Genomic DNA, 20,016 nt, shown 5'->3' on the forward strand with positions numbered 1-20,016 from the left:
TTTACTGAACTTGATTTCAAGCATCAATCAAAGATGTATTAAATGTTTTTAATCTATTTTCTATGTCACTTTTAGACTTTTTTTCTCTTTTGAAGTTTTGCTCAGAAAACATGAAATACAATATATTTAAACGTTGATCAGTATTTTATTATTATCAGCAGTATATAGATCAAGAGAAAGCAGAGAAGTTTAAATTTATGCCATAATTGGATATTTTTTGACACTTCATTTACATTGCTAGGAGCAGCTGTTCATGAAATATTTCATTTTCCTCTCAAATAACTAATTGACTTGTTCTAAATTATCCTAATTACTTTCAAACAATTACACCTTTGTTGCAAAACTGTACCTCATGGTGGGTCAGCTTGGTACCATAATTCCACTCTTTGTTTGACAATGAAAATCTGGACAAAAATCCATAGTGTAATTTCAAGGGAGTCTTGTTTTCAGAGCACAGAAGATGCTGTTCACTCTTATGTGTGAGTGACACTTAATATACTAAAAATGGTTTGATGATAGTAGGTAATTTCTTTGATTTAACAAAAGCATTTGATTATCTGGATCATGCATAAGTTGGAACATTATGGGATTAAGGGAAAAGCTCAGCAGTTGTTCACTTCACATTTGGATAGTAGGAAGCAGAAAGTTGTCCTCTAGTGTCAGTGGCACATAAAGTGCCCTCCGCCACACACTGTTGGGTGGCTTGCGGAGTATAAATGTAGAATGTAGATGTAGAAACAGAGATGTTGAGTCCCACTGAGGTCATCTAAAAGGGGGGGGGGGAGGAGGACCACAGGGCTCTGTTCTGAGTACATTGCTTTTGCTGATTATCTCAATGATCTGCCACTAAACATGACAGATGGTGCAAATATTGTAGTCTTTGCAGGTGACACAGGTGTTATTATGAAAGACATGGAATGCATTATAAATGATGTAGCTAACAGGATATTCAGTAACATCACCACATGAATTTCAGAGAACAGATTTATGCTTGACTGTGACAAAATTTTATGCATACAGTTTCTGACACAGAACTCTGGTAAAAACAAAATTTTACTGTCCATATGTGGTCAGTCAGTCAGTCAATAAATGAGGTCAACCACTTTAAATTCTTAGGACTGAAAGTAGGTGGAAGACTTTCTTGGAAATATCATGTTCAAGATTTTGTGCAGAAGCTTAATACTGCTATCTTTACCAAAAGAATAATCTTCACTATCTTTGACACTGCAACCTGAAGGCATGCTTAATTTGAGTACTGTGACTTTGTTATCTCAGATGATGTTACACTTTAGGAGTAACTCTATGCACTAACCAAGAATATTCTTAGTCCAGAAATGATAGGTCAAACTGATTTGTGGTATCGGTTTGTGGACTTCATGTAGGTCATGGTTCAGGTTTCTCAGAATTATAGCTGCCATAGCAATACATACATTCCATCTTGTAATTTGTTATTGACAGCACTGACTCATTGAGAAGAAACTTCAACTTTGATTCAGGGAATACTAGATGGATAAACAATTTCGCTTGGAAAATATTTTCTTAAGCATAGTACAGAATGATGTGCACTGTTAAACAATTTCATTTTCTGTGGTTTATAGTAAAACTGAAAGAAATAGTTATAAATCCAAGCCTTCAAATATAATTTGAAATTTTTCCTTGTGGCACACTCTTCCCATTCTTTACAGAAACTCCTTGCATTTATTGAAAACATTTCTCTGTAATTTTTTTGTTATTTATACGCACTCTCTTCTTTGTGTTTTTATGTCTTAAATTTTTTAGAAAATCAGGATTCTGTAAAGTATGAGCTGACTTATTCCATGACCTAGTAGCTTTGTTTGCATGGTCCCATGGAAACTATAAATAAATAGAGCACTGAGGTCACAAGAGGATGTTCATGCATCAGTAACTTGTGTGCATGCACTTCCACACCAAATTTTGAAATAAATGTAGCTATACACATCCACAATCTCCAGTGTAAAAAAATGCACTTGAAGATGGTAGAATGGTTGTCAGCTGAGATGATATGGCAAGATGTTGATGTCATCTGGCTTTAATCCCAAAACCACAAGAAATACTCATCACACCAAGAAGACTTCAACAATACAATTTGAAAGGTTTCTTAATTCAGTTACTCATTTGTAGAGCCCAGATTTTATGTAATTACATATTCTTTTCCTTTATATATAGTTATTAGAAAAACTAAAACGTTAACAAATTACACTGAAGAGACCCTTATTTAAGAATATTAAATTACATATTTTGAGGCATAATACAGATTTCAACTATACTACACAATTTTACATGTTTTAGTATTAATGTGGAATTATTATACATTTTTGTAAGTCACAGACATTTTCATTGCAGGGCAAGAAAGGAAAAAGAAATTAAGTTTTGTTATTGTGTTTCTCATACTATCGTCGGTCCCGTTACACTCAAAGCCAATTTTCACAACTTTGTTGTGAACAACAATGACTCATTTTAAACACTTTCTTTTCTTATTTTCAAAGACTTCACAGTGTGTGACAGTCAGTTACATGTAAGTTAACTATGGCACTGGTTGCACCTCCATTGTCACCAATGGTGAAAATGGTGCAAATGGCTCTGAGCACTATGGGACTTAACTTCTGAGGTCATCAGTCCCCTAGAACTTAGAACTACTTAAAACCTAACGAACCTAAGGACATCACACACATCCATGCCCAATGAAGGATTCGAACCTGCGACCATAGCGGTCGCTCGGTTCCAGACTGTAGCGCCTAGAACCACTCTGCCACTCTGGCTGGCACCAATGGTGAAAACATGGATTTCTGTCGTCTGTTGGTAAAAGAATCCCCTGCCAAACTTGTGACAAACTTGTAGGATTTACGATGAACTCTCAAACTGAAGATCATTTACAAAGTAATTTGCATATTAGAAATAAACAATGGATTTCTTCAAAGAAACAGGTTCTAATTCCATAGTTATAGGGACACCCTGCATCATATAATTGTGAATTTTACAAATAATTGTGTTTTGCATTGGTTGCAGGGAACATACCCATGAACAAACTTCAGGTACCTGAATTTAAACATTTTTTACAAAAATACTGCAACTGCAACATTCACAACAAGTCCACTCTCAGGAAGAATTACTTGGATTCTTGCTATGTTGTTGTATTAGAAAAAAATCAGGGCCAATTTTGGCAAATCACGTATATGAATATCTCCTGATGAGATAACTGGTGCTGTAGACCTTTCCATCTCTAATCTAATTGTGGGCAAGTTGGACTGTGGGGCTACATGTAAACCCTATTTAATTTATTGTGAACCTTTGTAGGCAACAAATGCTTCAACTATTGCTGCATTAATTAATGATGGACTAAAGGTATTATGGCCAGATGGCATAAAAGAAGAGAGAGTCCTATTGATGTACACCAGTGTAGCTCCCTACATGTTAAAAGTCAGACATCACTTAATGTATTTTATCCAAACTTAGTGCATGTTAAATGTATGGATCATGCATTGCAACAAGAAGCAAAGACTGTTAGACTAAATTCCCAGAAGTAAATAAAGTGATATCAGCAACCAAAAAGGTTTTGTTCCAATGTCCTTATTGTGCACAATGCTGCAAGCAGCATCTGATGTACCTCTGCATCCAGAGCAAGTGATAACAAGTTGGGCAACATGGATTGAAGCTGTGATTTTCTATGTCAAGCTCTTTGAAGCTGTGAAGCCAGTGAGGGAGAACTTTTGATCCTGCAGTGTCTGTACATGAATCCTTGTCAGTATTCAACAGTTCTTAAGTGCTCAGTTAAGTTTCATACATTGTAAGTCACTTCAGCTCACTTCCTGAAAGTATCAAAAAACTGGAGATTTCAAGTGTGCCTCTTTGAGAGGTTAGGTTAGGTTAGTGTTGTTTAACGTCCCGTCGACAACGAGGTCATTAGAGACGGAGCGCAAGCTCGGGTTAGGGAAGGATGGGGAAGGAAATCGGCCGTGCCCTTTCAAAGGAACCATCCCGGCATTCGCCTGAAACGATTTAGGGAAATCACGGAAAACCTAAATCAGGATGGCTGGAGACGGGATTGAACCGTCGTCCTCCCGAATCCGAGTCCAGTGTGCTAACCACTGCGCCACCTCGCTCGGTTCTTTGAGAGACTGTGGGGGTAATGGAAGATGCAGGTCAAAATGTCAGCATTGCACCATGTGAACTAGATGGTGCTGTTTCCAGTTAACTGCGATCTGTGCTGAATAAGAATCCTGGATACTCAAATATTGTTATTGTGTCTCACTTATTTAATGGTGAAATTGTAGAACTCCCTGAGAATATTACTCCTAGCACACTCACTCTGCATAAATATGCACTGTTCACTTCTTGTGAAGCTGAACGATCTTTCTCTATTAGTAAAAACATATTGTCAGATATTGTCAGACAGAAGACTGGGCATGGCAGCAGAACATTTGGAAAAGTATATTATAATTAACTGTGCAGCCAAGTCCAGTGTGACTTAAATACTTGGAAAGGAGACACTTGTACCTCAGTACTTTTACAGTGGAAGTGAACTGATTAAAAATTAACAGTGATATTTGACTAGCCTACCTGTGAACTTATATTTTCTAGCAAAACAATAAAATTTTGGATTTTACATATAACTGCTCCATTACGTATTTAAGACGGCATGCTGAAAAGTAATGCATCTGAATTTTTTATTTGAAAGCATTTAAAGCTTTCTAAATAACACATATGTTGTTAACATTCTTTATCTTTATTTTATATGTCTACATGTTTAAATAAAACCAATGTTATTAACATTCTACCTCTTTATTCTACATGTCTACATATATACATCCCTCTGTAACTAGAGGGCTCCAAATTGTAGCGAGTAACTTGGTAGTGTATAACGTAGCTGTGTCAGCACATGAGGAACAGCGTGCTGTAATTGAGTTTCAAATTCAGAGAGTTCATTGGAGCACCTTCAGCACGATAATGCCAGACCACACATGAGTGTTGTGACATCTGCAACAATCTGACACCTTGGGTGTTCACTGTCGTCTATCTTCCCCCATACAGTAGCGGCTTGGCCCCATCATCTGGTCTTCCTCTCTTTCCAAAGCTCAAAGAACACCTTTGAGGACTTTGCTTTGGTAGTGATTAGGTGATGCAAGCAGAGGTGAGCTTGTGATTACATCAACAAAATCAAAATTTCTACAGTGATGGTATCAACAAACTGGTGTCTTATTGGGAGAAATGTGTTTGTCACCAGGGTCACTATGTTGAGAAATAAATATGTATACATAAATATAAAAGAGGTAGAAAGTTAATAAAGTTGATTTTATTTAAAAATCTTTGAGAGTTTTCACATAAAAAAATTTGGAGGCATTACTTTTCAGCATGCCTTCGTATTTACATATTTCAGAAATTTTGGTTACATATTTTGGTATATTTTTTCAGTCTGATATTACATAAAATATAGGCTCTAATCATTAGTGTATACGTAGTTCCCACACTGATATTGTTAATTATGAGATACAGTAGGAGAAAGCTGAAGTTGTAAATCACTGGACTTTGACCTGAACCAACCAAGTGAGTTCTTTTTGTCAATCTGCATAATCTGTACCACATAACTTCAGGACTAGCAACATCAGCACTTGTTTTATACCAGATTTCTCTAAGTCTGTCTTGTGTTTTCTTGGATGGTGTAAGGTATAATGCTGCAATCATTACTTTTCTTGGACCTCAACTGATCTCATTATTTTCTGACCTTGTTAGTAACAGAAAATAAAGATGCATCAAAATATGTTCTTTGAATGCATTCAGTGTTGATTGAACGTTATTTTTCTATTATTCTTGTGTACAGCTCTTCATTTATTCATTATTATCAGATAGGTAGCAATTTCTGTTCCTAAAACTGCCACTTCATTTGTTTTATTTGAACAAATGTTACTTTTAGCATATCAATATTTCCACCTATGGACAGTAAAATGCCTCACTCAGAACGTCGTCGTTAGTTTTCAGGATACTTTGTAAACAATATTCAAAATCCATATCTATTATAAAAATTGATGTATTTATGTTTGTATGTGTGTTTTCCATCTTGTCCTAAACAACTGGACCAATTTCAACCAAACTCGGTAGACATATCACTCACTGTCTGGAAAGAATTGCTGTTGGGGTAAGAACAATGTACCAATCAAAGCAGTGGGGCTGGGAGTTAGAAAATAGTGTAAATGACTGTTGTATCTGCCTGGTTTGGCAGACAAGAAATGTTTACATAGATTTGGTAGCACAAAGTCTGTTTAACAAGAGAGAATACACGTGTTACGATATGTGTTTCAGTACAGTATATTAATTAATCACTTGACAATGACAGTTACTTCTTGAATAAGGAATAAGCGCTTTTAAAAAGAAAGTATCTTCTCAATTAGTGAAATAACAGTAGTGTTAATTGGTAGGTCAAAGGCCTGATGAAAACAGATACTTCTTGGAAGAACAAATAAACATCAGTGTAGTGTGAAGGCTGAAGACCTTTAGAAAGAAAACAAACACTGCTAGAAAATATCACTAATTAATGAATACACAATGCACTATGCTAGCTGAAGTTAAAGCTCTGACGGGACAGTCTGAAGTTAGTTTTGTGCACTTGGACACAGTATGAGTTAAAGTTCCAGAACGACAGTTTAGTTTAAAAGTTCCAGTATGATGAAACAGTCAAGTTCAGGGTAGAAACAAAGATAAGAAATCTTACAACTCCACTACTGATCATTGCAGTGGTTCCAAAGAATGCAACTGCATTTAACACATGGCCCAGGAATCCCACCCAGAGTGAGCTGTTCATTGTGGCTCAAGCACAGATCTAAATACAGCCTGGGCACCAGTATGCAAAAGGAACTACTTCCAGTCCCATGGCCTGTGGTACCAGCGACCTCTCTCAGTGCCTGGTATGCCATCTGGTGACTGGGCAGATCATGGTCGAGTGGCACCTGTCTGCAGGAAGGCTGGGCACTATTAGTTACATGCCATTTCCCTCGGGTGCCTTATTGATTGTGGGCTGGATAGGTACAAGGCCTGCTCATAGCACCCATGAGATACAAATACCCAAAATTTATTTGTCCAGTGTTTGTGAACAAGAAGTGCTTAGTAACTTGCAACAGACTTTACACATAGATTCAAACATTTTTGAAACTTCTCAATGACAACCCCCCACAAAATCATGAAAGGAAAAAAGAACAAGGAAAAAATCACTTAATACATTTTGACTGTTCATGTAGTAAAACGGTCATTGTATTTTAATTTATTACTTCTTTACCACCAACTCACAGACAGTTTCTACATGTCCCACTGACTGTACCTACAAAATTATGTCATTGTACCACACACAGTTCAGCAGATACAACATCACAAACATTGAGTTGTATGAAAATAAAACTGCAGAGTGAAATTCATTAGAGATATAGGTGAACTGCATGTACAAATATGTGTGAAATATGATAAATATATTTCAAATATGTGTGACATATGCAACATGGTCAAAGCTGTGGGTAAAAAGCTTCTCATAAACTCCTGGATCAATTTCAGCCAAACAGGGTACACATATTACTTAAACCACTTATTACCTGAAAAGTAATACGAGGGTGGTTTGATAAATCTGGTAAATTTCTATGGAAGAGTGGAACATTTTTGTTGTGCCTTTAGGTTGGTAAGCTCGATTATTCCAATGCTTGTATAAAAAATTTCAACTATGTACAGAATACAGCGTCTCAACTGAGATTGAAAATGGAGAAAACTGAGCTTCATGCTGTTATTAATCATTTTTGTTTGAATGGTTGGACTGCCACACAAATGAAAACAGAGTTGGATGAAGTTCACATGGATTGTGCATGATCATTGAAGACCATTTACTTCTGAATTAATGAATTTAAATGTTGTCAGACAAGCACTGAAGATGAAATGGGTTTGAGCTGTCCAGTTGAGGTCATCATCAAGGAAACCATTCACAAAATCCATGACATGTTAGTTCAAGATTGCCGTATAAAAATTTGTGAGATTTCTGAGACTGTAGGCATCTCAGTGAACCGATGCATAGTATCTGGAATAAAGAACCGACTGTGAACAAGCCGTGTGGGAAGTGGGTGACACAATTGGTCACAGCCGACCAAAAGAGGCTTCCAGCACATTTCAACAAAATGTCTGGTGATGTGTAATTATAATCCACAAGACTTTTTGCACTGACTTATGACTGATGATGAAACCTGGATCCATTATTAAATACCAGAGTCAATGCAATGGACAAAGGCTGCTGAAAATGCACCAAAGAAGGGAGACTATTTTGTCAGCTGGTAAGGTGATGGCCACTGTTGTTTGAAATTCCCTAGAAATAACCCTCACAGATTGAAACTTGTGTCGGCTGAAAAATGATGAAGGTTGGCATGTAGAAATGTGCTCTTTCATCAGGATAATGCACCATCCAACACATCAGTGAAGATAATGGTGAAAATGCGTGAATTGTGCTTTGAATTGGTCTCGTCGAAATTGTTCGACAGACTTAGCCCCAAGTGACTTTTTCATGTTCCCTCACTTGAAACTTTGGCTTGCTGGGAAGACATTTTCATCAAATGAGGAATTGATAGTCACAGTCAACGAGTATTTTGCAGAGTTTGACAGAATGTATTTTTTCAGTGAGGTGAAAAAGTTATAGGATCACTGGACCAAGTGTATATCCCTCAAAAGAGACTTTGTCACTAAGTAAGCTGAGTTGTTTATGGAAACAACATTTTTCCTTGCTTTTTTTTAGCCAGATTTATCAAACCACCCTCATACTATGCAAATAATAACCAACAGCCTCCTATTGGGGTACGGTTGGTGATGTCAAGAGAGAGGGGTTAGAAGGAGATGGACACAGATTGGCCAGTAAGATATGGACAGAGGGAGGGGGAGGTGGAAGTGGATAGAGGAAGGAAGAAGGATGAGATGGACAGAGAGAAGAGGCTGGAGGAGATGAACAGTGAGATGGAGGAGAAGGAGGTGGACATAAGGGGTTGGTAGAAGGAGGTTGACTTGGAGGGAGTGAGGTGGAGATAGAGGGGAAGGAGGAGCATCACAGAAAGTAATTCTTTAATGAATTTTGTTTTTGCTCTTACTATCACTTTGACATCAACCTACCAAAGGGCAGTGATGGTGCTGTATCCCTTAGAACTTAAAACAGTAAATTATGAGAAATTGCAATACTTTATGATATTAATACAACTGCCAGAAACATTGTATTGCATAATTGTCAGACAAATGGCTACATGTAGAGTTTTCAATGTTATAAGAATGAAACATCTGGATCTCAGGAATACTGTAACTAATGTATATTTTATAATTAACTTTCTGAATGAATTAATATTTCACATTTATCATTCTTTCTCTTTCCAAATCAGTCCTCAGTTATGGATATAAAGCATGACTTCACACTGGCACTCGTATATATTCTTTAGATTATTGTAAATCAGGCCTCTTCAAATGACAGTTGAAATGCTACACACTATTGAATCATTCTTAATCGTTCATCCTCACCATGTGGCTTCAGTCACTTATACACTATACAGCACCTAAAATTCTACATCCATTGAGGTGCAGTGCTCATGACCATTAGAAATGCATTCTCTTATATTGTGCAGTGATAAGGCACCAGACTTACAGTTGATAAGACAAGAGATAAAATTTTTGCCTGGTCATTGAGATGTTGGCTTTATTGTTTCAGGTATATTCTGGATGATTCCTTTGAAAAGGTTTTCTTTTTTTGTTCTTCCTGAATAAGAGCTCATATTCAGCATGTAATGACCTCATTGATGGGGAACCAAATAAAAATAATTTTCCATTTTCTAAAATATAGTTGTAGTATCTACTTGTATAAAACACTGAGTTTTGTGTAAATACACAGTCTCACTGGTCAGTTATTTTTATTTTTTTCATTTTAGTGAACTGTAATGTTGTGGAATTATCTAGATCACTTATTGTTAGAATGGTCAAGTGTTGTTCCATTGCAGGAAATTGCAGGCCACCAGTTACTTGTTATAAATAGTTAAATATTAAGTGTTGTGAAACCACCTTCAATAGTATTGCCAAAGTGAGACATACAAATAATCAGTTATGTCACTATCAGAGTCTAAATCTCTCTACATATGTAATTCATTTATTTGAATACTTTTCTCATATTAACACTTCTTTTCAGGATTGGATTATGTGTTTTTCTATATCTTTTGCCCCCCCCCCTTTTTTTTTCGTACTTTCTCATTTCTCACACCTGGTATTTTTTAAATCTATATATTGCCTTTCATATAAACATTCATCTTTTGGACCTTTTGTTACACCCATCCCTTCTCATTTCTCACACCTGGTATTTTTTAAATATATATTGCCTTTCAGATAAACATTAAGTGTACTGGGAACTCTTTGCCTTAAATATTATTGCATATTCTAGAACAGATACCACTGAATCTGTCACTGATCTCTCTACAATACAATGAGTTCTGTCTTAGAAATGTGCTAGTTGTCTGTGCTATGTTCAGTAAAGATTTATGTTGTCTTCTTGAACATATTGCTGTATAATCCACAGCATTCAGAATTTACTACAAGAACTGTGGCAGTAATCTTTATTATGTGGCCAATTGCATGTCGTATTAATGACAAATGTGTTCAGTAAATGTGTAATTGTGTAAGTCATTCTAAAATAGGACTTTTTCAGTAAGGCTTCATTGACTTCGGTTTTTTTCTGTGCATCTGCTGAATGATAATTCACCTGTTAAAATTAACTTCTGGAATGTCTGCAAAATACCAAACTGCAGCTGTTACCTATGAACTCAAAAAATTTCACAGTCTAAAATTTATTGGGGTGTCCTCATTCATCCCTTTCATTTTAATTGAATATGATTGCAGTTGAAAATTTCCCAAAGCTGCAGCTAAACTGACCACTGTTACTGACCCAATAATGCGCTACACTAATTTATGTCCTGTATGGCTCACACCCTGTCCCATGAGCAAGTGATTAGTGCATTATGTTGTATGAGCAAGTGAGTGAGAACACTGTATATTACCTAACAATTTCATCAATATATTTATTCATTTTTCACCATGTTGTTCATGAATACCTTCAATCATTGTAGTGTGACTTTTTTAAATTTTGTAATCTTGTTTCGGACTGGTATTTACCTGCGAATATTCCTTTATTTTTATCCTCACTTATGATCATCACTACTGGAATTAGTTATAATGTCCTACACCACAAGAACATACAGGAATTACAGTTTAACCATTTTTAAAGTGTATGAAATGTAATTGAGCAAATCAGATTTCTTTTTGTGTATAAATCCATTAATTTCTAACAGAGAATATGCATATCCTTGAATTTACTCAACATACTTGATTCTGTCAACCTCTAAAAATGAGATTGAAGTTTCATTTGATTGTCTTAATTGAAAAATTGAAAGTTAATAAAGTTAGAGATTTTTTCATGATATTCAGTTTGTAATGATTACTGCAGTCAGTTTAATAAATTGGAGTTCTGTTTGTAAAGGATAATTGGTGTTCTGAAAATACAGACATATAGATACTGCTCAAAATTTAAGAGCAATAATTGCAAAAAGAATTTTTTAGCATTTCATATGCAATTCTGTGCACCTGTAATCAATTTTTATAGTAAGTGTAATTGTAATTTTAAAGATTTCCTTTATGTCACATGAAAGTCCACTAGTATTGGTGGTAGTAGTAGTAGTAGTAGTAGTAGTAGTAGTAGTAGTAGTAGTAGTAGTACTAGTAGTTTTTTTAATTGGGCTGCTTGGAACTGACTAATAAGGGCAGGCCACGATGTTGGGATCACAGATTTACTTCAAGCTTTGTACACCTTTAGCAGGCCATTAATAAATCATAATGTGCAAGTAGGAAGGTGCACTATCCTGGCAATACTGAGAAAATAACAAGAGAAGTTTTATGCATTTACATTAGTCCTTGATGATTTGAGCTGCAGACACAGAGGCAGGCTGCATTTGGCAGTTAACCTGCAGTGGTGAGATGTTGCTAATGTAGCAAGAATGAATAGTGTGGGTGCAAATTTTTTTAATATCACAGAATTTACTCTCGTACTACAAAAATAAAGATTCAAGTGGGAGGTGAACTGTTGCCTCATACACATTCATCTTATTAGGCTCAAATGCTAACCACTTAGACACCATGAACTCAAATGTCCAGCACTTACGCACAGGTACATCAGTTACGTAACAGACATGTGAAACTTCTCTTGTGATTTTCTTAGAATTGCCAGAGTAATGTACCTTACTACTTGCACATCATGTTGTTTTAATGGCCTACTAAAGGTGCACTAAGTTTGAAGTAAAACCGTGATACCAACATTGCTGCCTCCCCTTATAAGTAAAACATACAGTTTAATGACCGTCTTTCAGTGATTCCCTATCTTCTTTTTCAGTGCTGTAACAATGTTTCTAAAGTAGTACAGGTTGCAAAAATTAAAGGGAAGGGAGAATTAAATTATATATTACAGCTTTGATGTTAGTATCAGGGAAAAAACAATAAACTTAAATGTTGAAAGATATTACCAGTTTAAGAGTAGACAAAATCAAAATTTGATAATGATGCCTGTCACTGGATAGAAATTTTATCTGGTCTTTTTTTTTTAATGTTTTGTGAGTCATAATTGAGAAACTAATTTAACATCATTTTTAGTGTAGACTTCAGAGAAAGTGGAAAGCAAATGCGATGTTCCCATTAATAGTTACATGGAGGAGGAGGATATATAGGGTTATTCATATACTACATTCAGGGTTTAAGAAGATGACTGCATAAAAACTACAAGACATGCAGAAAATAGATGCTTATCTGTGTATGGAGCATCTATCAAAGCCTTTAACTCACATTATAGGTGCTCATTATGGGCCCTGTTTGTGACGCAGCAAACTTTAATAAATGTGTTTAACTCACTGAAGACACCACTGTCTCCTCACAAGGAGGAGATACGACAGCAGTCTGCTTTGGAAATCTGTTCATAGGGTTGCCTGTCTGCAGATGTGGACTAATTCAGTGCAAGAACACAGAACAGATTTTTTGTCATCGTGTTCTGACATGCCTGTCCCATAGTGGTGTGCTCTGCAACTATGCCACAGTGAGTGCACTACTGGCCATTAAAATTGCTACACCAAGAAGATATGCAGATGAAAAACGGGTATTCATTGGACAAATATATTATACTAGAACTGACATGTGATCACATTTTCATGCAATTTGGGTGCATAGATCCTGTGAAATCCGTACCACCTCGGGCCATAATAATGGCCTTGATACGCCTGGGCATTGAGTCAAACAGAGATTGGATGATGTGTACAGGTACAGCTGCCCATGCAGCTTCAACACGATACCACAGTTCATCAAGAGTAGTGACTGGTGTATTGTGACGAGCCAGTTGCTTGGCCACCATTGACCAGACATTTTCAATTGGTGAGATATCTGGAGAATGTGCTGGCCAGGGCAGCAGTTGAACATTTTCTGTATCCAGAAAGGCCCATAAAGGACCTGCAACATGCGGTTGTGCATTATCCTGCAGAAATGTAGAGTTTCGCAGGGATCGAATGAAGGGTAGAGCCGTGGGTCGTAACACATCTGAAATGTAATGTCCACTGTTCAAAGTGCCGTCAATGCGAACAAGAGGTGACCGAGACGTATAACCAGTTGCACCCCATACCATCACACTGGGTGATATGCCAGTATGGCGATGAAGAATACATGCTTCCAATGTGTGTTAACCGCGATGGCACCAAACACGGTTGCGACCATCTTGATGCTGTAAACAGAACCTGGATTCATCCGAAAAAATTACGTTTTGTCATTCGTGCACCCAGGTTCGTCGTTGAGTGCACCATCGCAGGCACTCCTGTCTGTGATGGAGCATCAGGGGTAACCGCAGCCATGGTCTCCGAGCTGATAGTCCCTGCTGCTGCAAACATCGTCGAACTGTTCGTGCAGATGGTTGTTGTCTTGCAAACATCCCCATCTGTTGACTTAGGGATCAAGACGATGCTGCACGATCCGTTACAGCCGTGTGGATAAGATGCCTGTCATCTCGACTGCTAGTGATAAGAGGCCATTGGGATCCAGCATGGCGTTCCATATTACCCTCCTCAACCCACTGATTCCCTATTCTGCTAACAGTCATTGGATCTCGACCAACGCGAGCAGCAATGTCGCAATACGATAAACCACAGTCATGATAGGCTACAATACGACCTTTATCAAAGTCAGAAATGTGATGGTACACATTTTTCCTCCTTACACAAGGCATCACAACAACGTTTCACCAGGAAACGCCGGTCAACTGCTGTTTGTGTATGAGAAATCGGTTTGAAACTTTCCTCATGTCAGCACGTTTTAGGTGTTGCCACTGGCACCAACCTTGTGTGAATGCTCTGAAAAGCTAATCATTTGCATATCACAGCATCTTCTTCCTGTCGGTCAAATTTCGCATCTGTAGCATGTCATCTTCATGGTGTAGCAATTTTTATGGCCAGTAGTGTTTTATGACTCAAAACTGGGAGACATGCTCTATCCATTGATACGAGTCATTTTCCTGTTCATCTTGTAGTTTTCATATAATTGTCTTCTCTAAACCCAGAAGCACTTGTGTATTAACCCTTTGGTAATGGTAGTGCAAGAGCAGTATGCTAAGTACCGCTGGTAGAACAAGATGTTTTGACCACTCAAGAATACATTCTGCAACAGAGTTCAGAACAGTTGAACCTTTTTGTGTCCATTCATTATTACTGATATATTTTTGTCAGTTTTGTTAATGCATAGCTTGTATAGTTTCATATGTTACCTGACAGAAAATACGCTAATACTACATATTGTACTTCCTAATAATGAATATTGTCTGGGATCAATTAGTCCGAGTTAAAATATCAGTTTTTTCTGGAACCTCTTTGTCATTCAGAAACACAAGGCTTAGTATTCCAACTTTATTATAGTGTCACATAAGAGAAATTATATAAGGTAGAGCAATTAAATGAAATGACTTAAGGTATACCATCGTGGTATGATGAAATAATTTCCAAATTATTTAACTGCATGAATGTTTTGAAATTTGAGCAAGGTGCATATTATTTAGCAAAGAAAATCAATTTAGAAACAAGATCATTTCTATTATAGAGGGAGTACAGCAGGACCTGAATATCATAGTTACCCCCCCCCCCCCCCTCCCACACACACACACAATCACTCAGCATTAGAAGTTAGAACATTAAAGAGGAAATCCCTAGCTTTGATGAATAGAATGTGTCTGATCATAGTTGATGCCATTTCCAGTTGTGCATTAACACTTGTTTCCATATTTGGTTAACCAGGTAAGCTTAATAACAATAACAGCCAATTTTTTAGGTGTTTTGAAACTGGTGAACACAAGCCTCAGGTTATTACTCATTTGCATCTTTAAAAATGTCACAATAAAAGCAAAATTTTAATAAAATTAAAGCAATAACAGCCCTCGGTCACAAAAAAGACTTCTTTCTTTTCTTTTTCTTCTTCTTTTTTGCGACCAAGGGCGGTTATTGCTTTAATTTTACTTCTTAAATGGTCACTGACCTGACAGACCTGTTCAGAACTCCAAAATTGAAATATTTTCAAAGGAGAGCATTTAAATAGAAAGGAACATAATGCATTCTCTAATTTATATTTGGGTTACCCAGACAACCACATATCTCCCATCAGAACAAGTGTGAAGTTTGCAAATGAAATACTTTATTTTACATAATATATTAATAGTTTTATTAATTCTTAGACAACTCAGTAATAATATAACAGATATAGTCATATATATCTTCAAAATATATCACTTTTTACTATATATCTGAGAGAGACCATGAGGATAAAATCAGAGATTAGAGCCCACACAGAGGCATACCGGCAATACTTCTTTTCACGAACAATACGAGACGGGAATAGAAGGGAGAACCAATAGAGGTACTCAAGGTGCCCTCCGCCACACACCATGAGGTGGCTTGTGGAGTATGGATGTAGATGTAGACGCAGATGTTGATGTAGATGTAAAGCACGTAATATTATATAGCTGCTCAATTTTGCTGCTCGTCATAGTGGATAGATAAACTTGGAATTATTATTTATTAAGAAGTCCACACACTTGTTGTAATGCAATGCTCACCACTTATTGGCTTCTTATATTTCTTGAAATTTTTTTTTTTTTTTTTTTTGATTGAGAATTGCATACAAAACAGTCATCAACATCTAGAAGCATTTCATTTTGGCTGAGACTCCACTTGTTCAGGAACCAGAATTAGAGGTCCTATCGTGCACACAATACCCGATTTCACAAAAAATTTTCTCAAGCGATTAGGATTCTATGATATAGAGAAAATGCAGCAGTCTGTGTCTAAGAGTTAAATTTTTTGCTTGAGGATTGTTTTCTGTGTAATGTATGTCGCTAAGCAAGCAATATCCAGAATGTAAAAATGCTAGCAGCCATCTCTGTGTCCTTTTTACACTGTAATGAGAACACAACATGTCCATATTATCAATGCTCCCATTTGTTTTGTTACAGTAACGTATAACTTCTGGCTTTGAAAGAGGGCCAGAAGTGGTTGCATCATAATGTGCTGTGGATAACATCAGAACTGCTTTCTTTTTCTTTGGAACATATGAACACACAGAAACATTATCTTCACTGAATGAAAATATAGATGATAGTTCTTGGTGTGAGGAGGAAGGTGGCATTTCTGGCGGTATATAGGGATCATCTCTTTTTCACAGTACCAGATATGGACAAATCCCATGTCATCAACAGCCTTGCTAATGGTAGAGTTTTGAAAAAATTGCCAGTGACTATATTTCTGCCTGTACCTTTGAAATGGTAACAAATCTTTTACTAACCTCTTCCCTTGATTAGTTTCTCTGCCCAAAGCAGAGTTGCCTGTATAAATTTCGTGTTACTGGATAAGAATTACGCAAAATTCAAGCCGTATTTGGAATTCCTTAAGGGCATGTGTTGAGTAAGTCTTGTCTTTCCTTCATAAGGAAAAATCTGCTCATCAACAGCGAGGCAATCAGAAGGCATATAGTTCTTACAGAAAATCGGATTTTAGCATTTAAAATTTGTATGATATTGCAGCAGCTTTGTCAGTTTTCAAATGCTCGACCCTAGTGTTCATACTGTCAGATCTTATAAATCTGATTGTCTGCCAAAACTTGTTGTGGGATAAGCTTGCATGGTACAATGGGAATGCATTTTTTTCCACATTTTCTTTGTGTGTTCAGTGTTAGAGAGTCTTACACAAGCTGTAATCAGTATACCAAGATATGCATCAAATTCTTCATTTGTCAATGGCTTCCACACTTTTGGTGCTCCTTCAGATTCGATGTTATAGTTTGTGAATACCTGATTTACCTTCCTGCTAGTTTCATGTACTATTATATCACATATTTCTTCTATAAATATACTCTTGAAGGTGTCTTTTATAGAAAGAAGTTTTATTGTTCATGTTAGACCAGCCCTTTCCCACAGAATATAGTGCTTCAGCAGCTTTCTTGTCCCAATAGGTTCCTTAATCCATTTGGTTCCATCTTTGCACATATAGAATTCCTGCAGAAGACACAGTCACTTTATGGTTTTCATCAGTTCTGTCATTTCATTAGTACTATTATCATTTGTGTCTCTCTTAACTTCTATATCAGTACAAGCACCAACAGCATCTTTAGTATCTAAAGTAGCAACATCTTCCTTACTCAGAATCCACTTGTCTATAGAATCTTAGTCACTGAAATTTGTAGCATCATTCTCTTCTGTATCAACAACAGACAATAAGTTCCTGATATACTCTTCTTTTGCTTCATAGCTTAATCTGCCATATTCAGATTTAGGGAGCCCCAGTTTATTATCCATGAGAATCCAGAGTTGAGGTTCATAGTAACAAAACTTACACAGTAATGAACAGTTTATAATGTTGTGCAACAGTAGCCAGCAACAATTATAATGCCTCAGTGCAACAATTTTGTATACAGGGTGACCAGGCCAAATATCTCACGAAATAAGCATCAAACAAAGAAACTGCAAAGAACAAAACTCGTCTAGCTTTAAGGGGGAACCAGATTGCGCTATGGTTGGCCCACTAGATGGCACTGCCATAGATCAAATGGGTATCAACTGTGTTTTTTTTAAATAGGAACCCCCATTTTTATTACATATTCGTGTAGTACGTAAAGAAATATGAATGTTTTAGTTGGACTACTTTTTTCGCTTTGTGATAGATGGTGTTTTAATAGTCGCAAACGTATAAGTACATGGTATCATGTAACATTCCACCAGTGCAGACGGTATTTGCTTCATAATACATTACCCGTGTTAAAATGGACCATTTACCAATTGCAGAAAAGGTCGATATCATGTTGATGTATGGCTATTGTGATCAAAATGCCCAACGGGCTTGTGCTATGTATGCTGCTCGGTATCCTGGACCACATCATCCAAGTGTCCGGACTGTTCGCCGGATAGTTATGTTATTTAAGGAAACAGGAAGTGTTCAGCCACATCTGAAAGGTCAACCACGACCTGCAACAAATGATGATGCCCAAGTGGGTGTTTATCTGCTGTCGCTGCTAATCCGCTCATCAGTAGCAGACAAATTGCGTGAGAATCGGGAGCCTCAAAAAGTCAGTGTTGAGAATCCTACATCAACATCGATTGCACACATACCATATTTCTATGCACCAGGAATTGCATGACGATGACTTTGAACATCGTATACAGTTCTGCCACTGGGCACAAGAGAAATTACGGGACAATGACAGATTTTTTGCACTCATTCTATTTAGCGAAGAAGCGTCATCCACCATCAGTCGTAACGTAAACCGGCATAATATGCACTATTGGGCACGAAAAATCCACGATGGCTGCGACGGGTGGAACATCCGCGACGCTGGCGGATTAATGTATGGTGCGGTATTATGGGAGTAAGGATAATTGGCCCCCATTTTATCGATGGCAATCTAAATAGTGCAATGTATGCTGATTTCCTACATAATGTTGTACTGATATTACTGCAAGATGTTTCACTGCATGGCAGAAGGGTGATGTACTTCCAACATGATCAATCTCCGGCACATAGCTCGCATGCGGTTGAAGCGGTATTGAATAGCACATTTCATGACAGGTGGATTGGTCGTCGAAGCACCATACCATGGCCCACAAGTTCACCGGATCTGACGTCCTCGGATTGCTTTCTGTGGGGAAAGTTGAAGGATATTTGCTATCGTCATCCACCAACAACGCCTAACAACATGCGTCAGCACATTATCAAAGCATGAACTACTCGCTGTTTAGAGGAATGTCGTTACACGTTTTGGCAAATGCATTGAGATTGACGGACATAATTTTAAGCATTTATTGCATTAATGTGGTATTTACAGGTAATCACGCTATAACAGCATGCGTTCTCAGAAATGATAAGTTCACAAAGGTACATGTATCACATTGGAACAACCGAAATAAAATGTTCAAATGTACCTACGTTCTGTATTTTAATTTATAAAACCTACCTGTTACCAACTGTTTGTCTAAAATTGTGAGCCGACTATTACAGTGCCATCTATCACAAAGTGAAAAAAGTGGTCCAACTAAAACATTCATATTTCTTTACGTACTCCACGAATATGTATTAAAAAATGGGGGTTCCTATTTTTAAAAAGTGCATTTGATATCCGTTTGACCTATGGCAGCGACATCTAGCGGGCCAACCATTGCACCATCTGGTTTCCCCCTTCAAGCTATACAATTTTTGTTTTTTGTAGTTTTTTTTGTTTGATGCTTATTTTGTGAGATATTTGGCCCAGTCACAATCAATGGACCACCATGTATACCCCGAGATAACTGTTGCCAACCATGATTGTACAGAAATGAATTGATTGTGTTACCCTGGTAACCTGGTTATAGAACAAAGTATAATTTGTTGAGTGTGGACAGAAAGGTTAGAATAGGAATTCTGCACAACT

General features: G+C 37.1%; 1 protein-coding gene across 1 annotated transcript in view; it reads left to right on the forward strand.

Annotated features, from left to right (window-relative positions):
• Nucleotides 1-20,016, forward strand: part of LOC126248026 (muscle calcium channel subunit alpha-1) — a 922,345-nt gene that overhangs the window by 448,408 nt on the left and 453,921 nt on the right. The window lies entirely within an intron of this gene.

Source organism: Schistocerca nitens, chromosome 3 (assembly GCF_023898315.1).
Source record: "Schistocerca nitens isolate TAMUIC-IGC-003100 chromosome 3, iqSchNite1.1, whole genome shotgun sequence".
NCBI lineage: Eukaryota > Metazoa > Arthropoda > Insecta > Orthoptera > Acrididae > Schistocerca > Schistocerca nitens.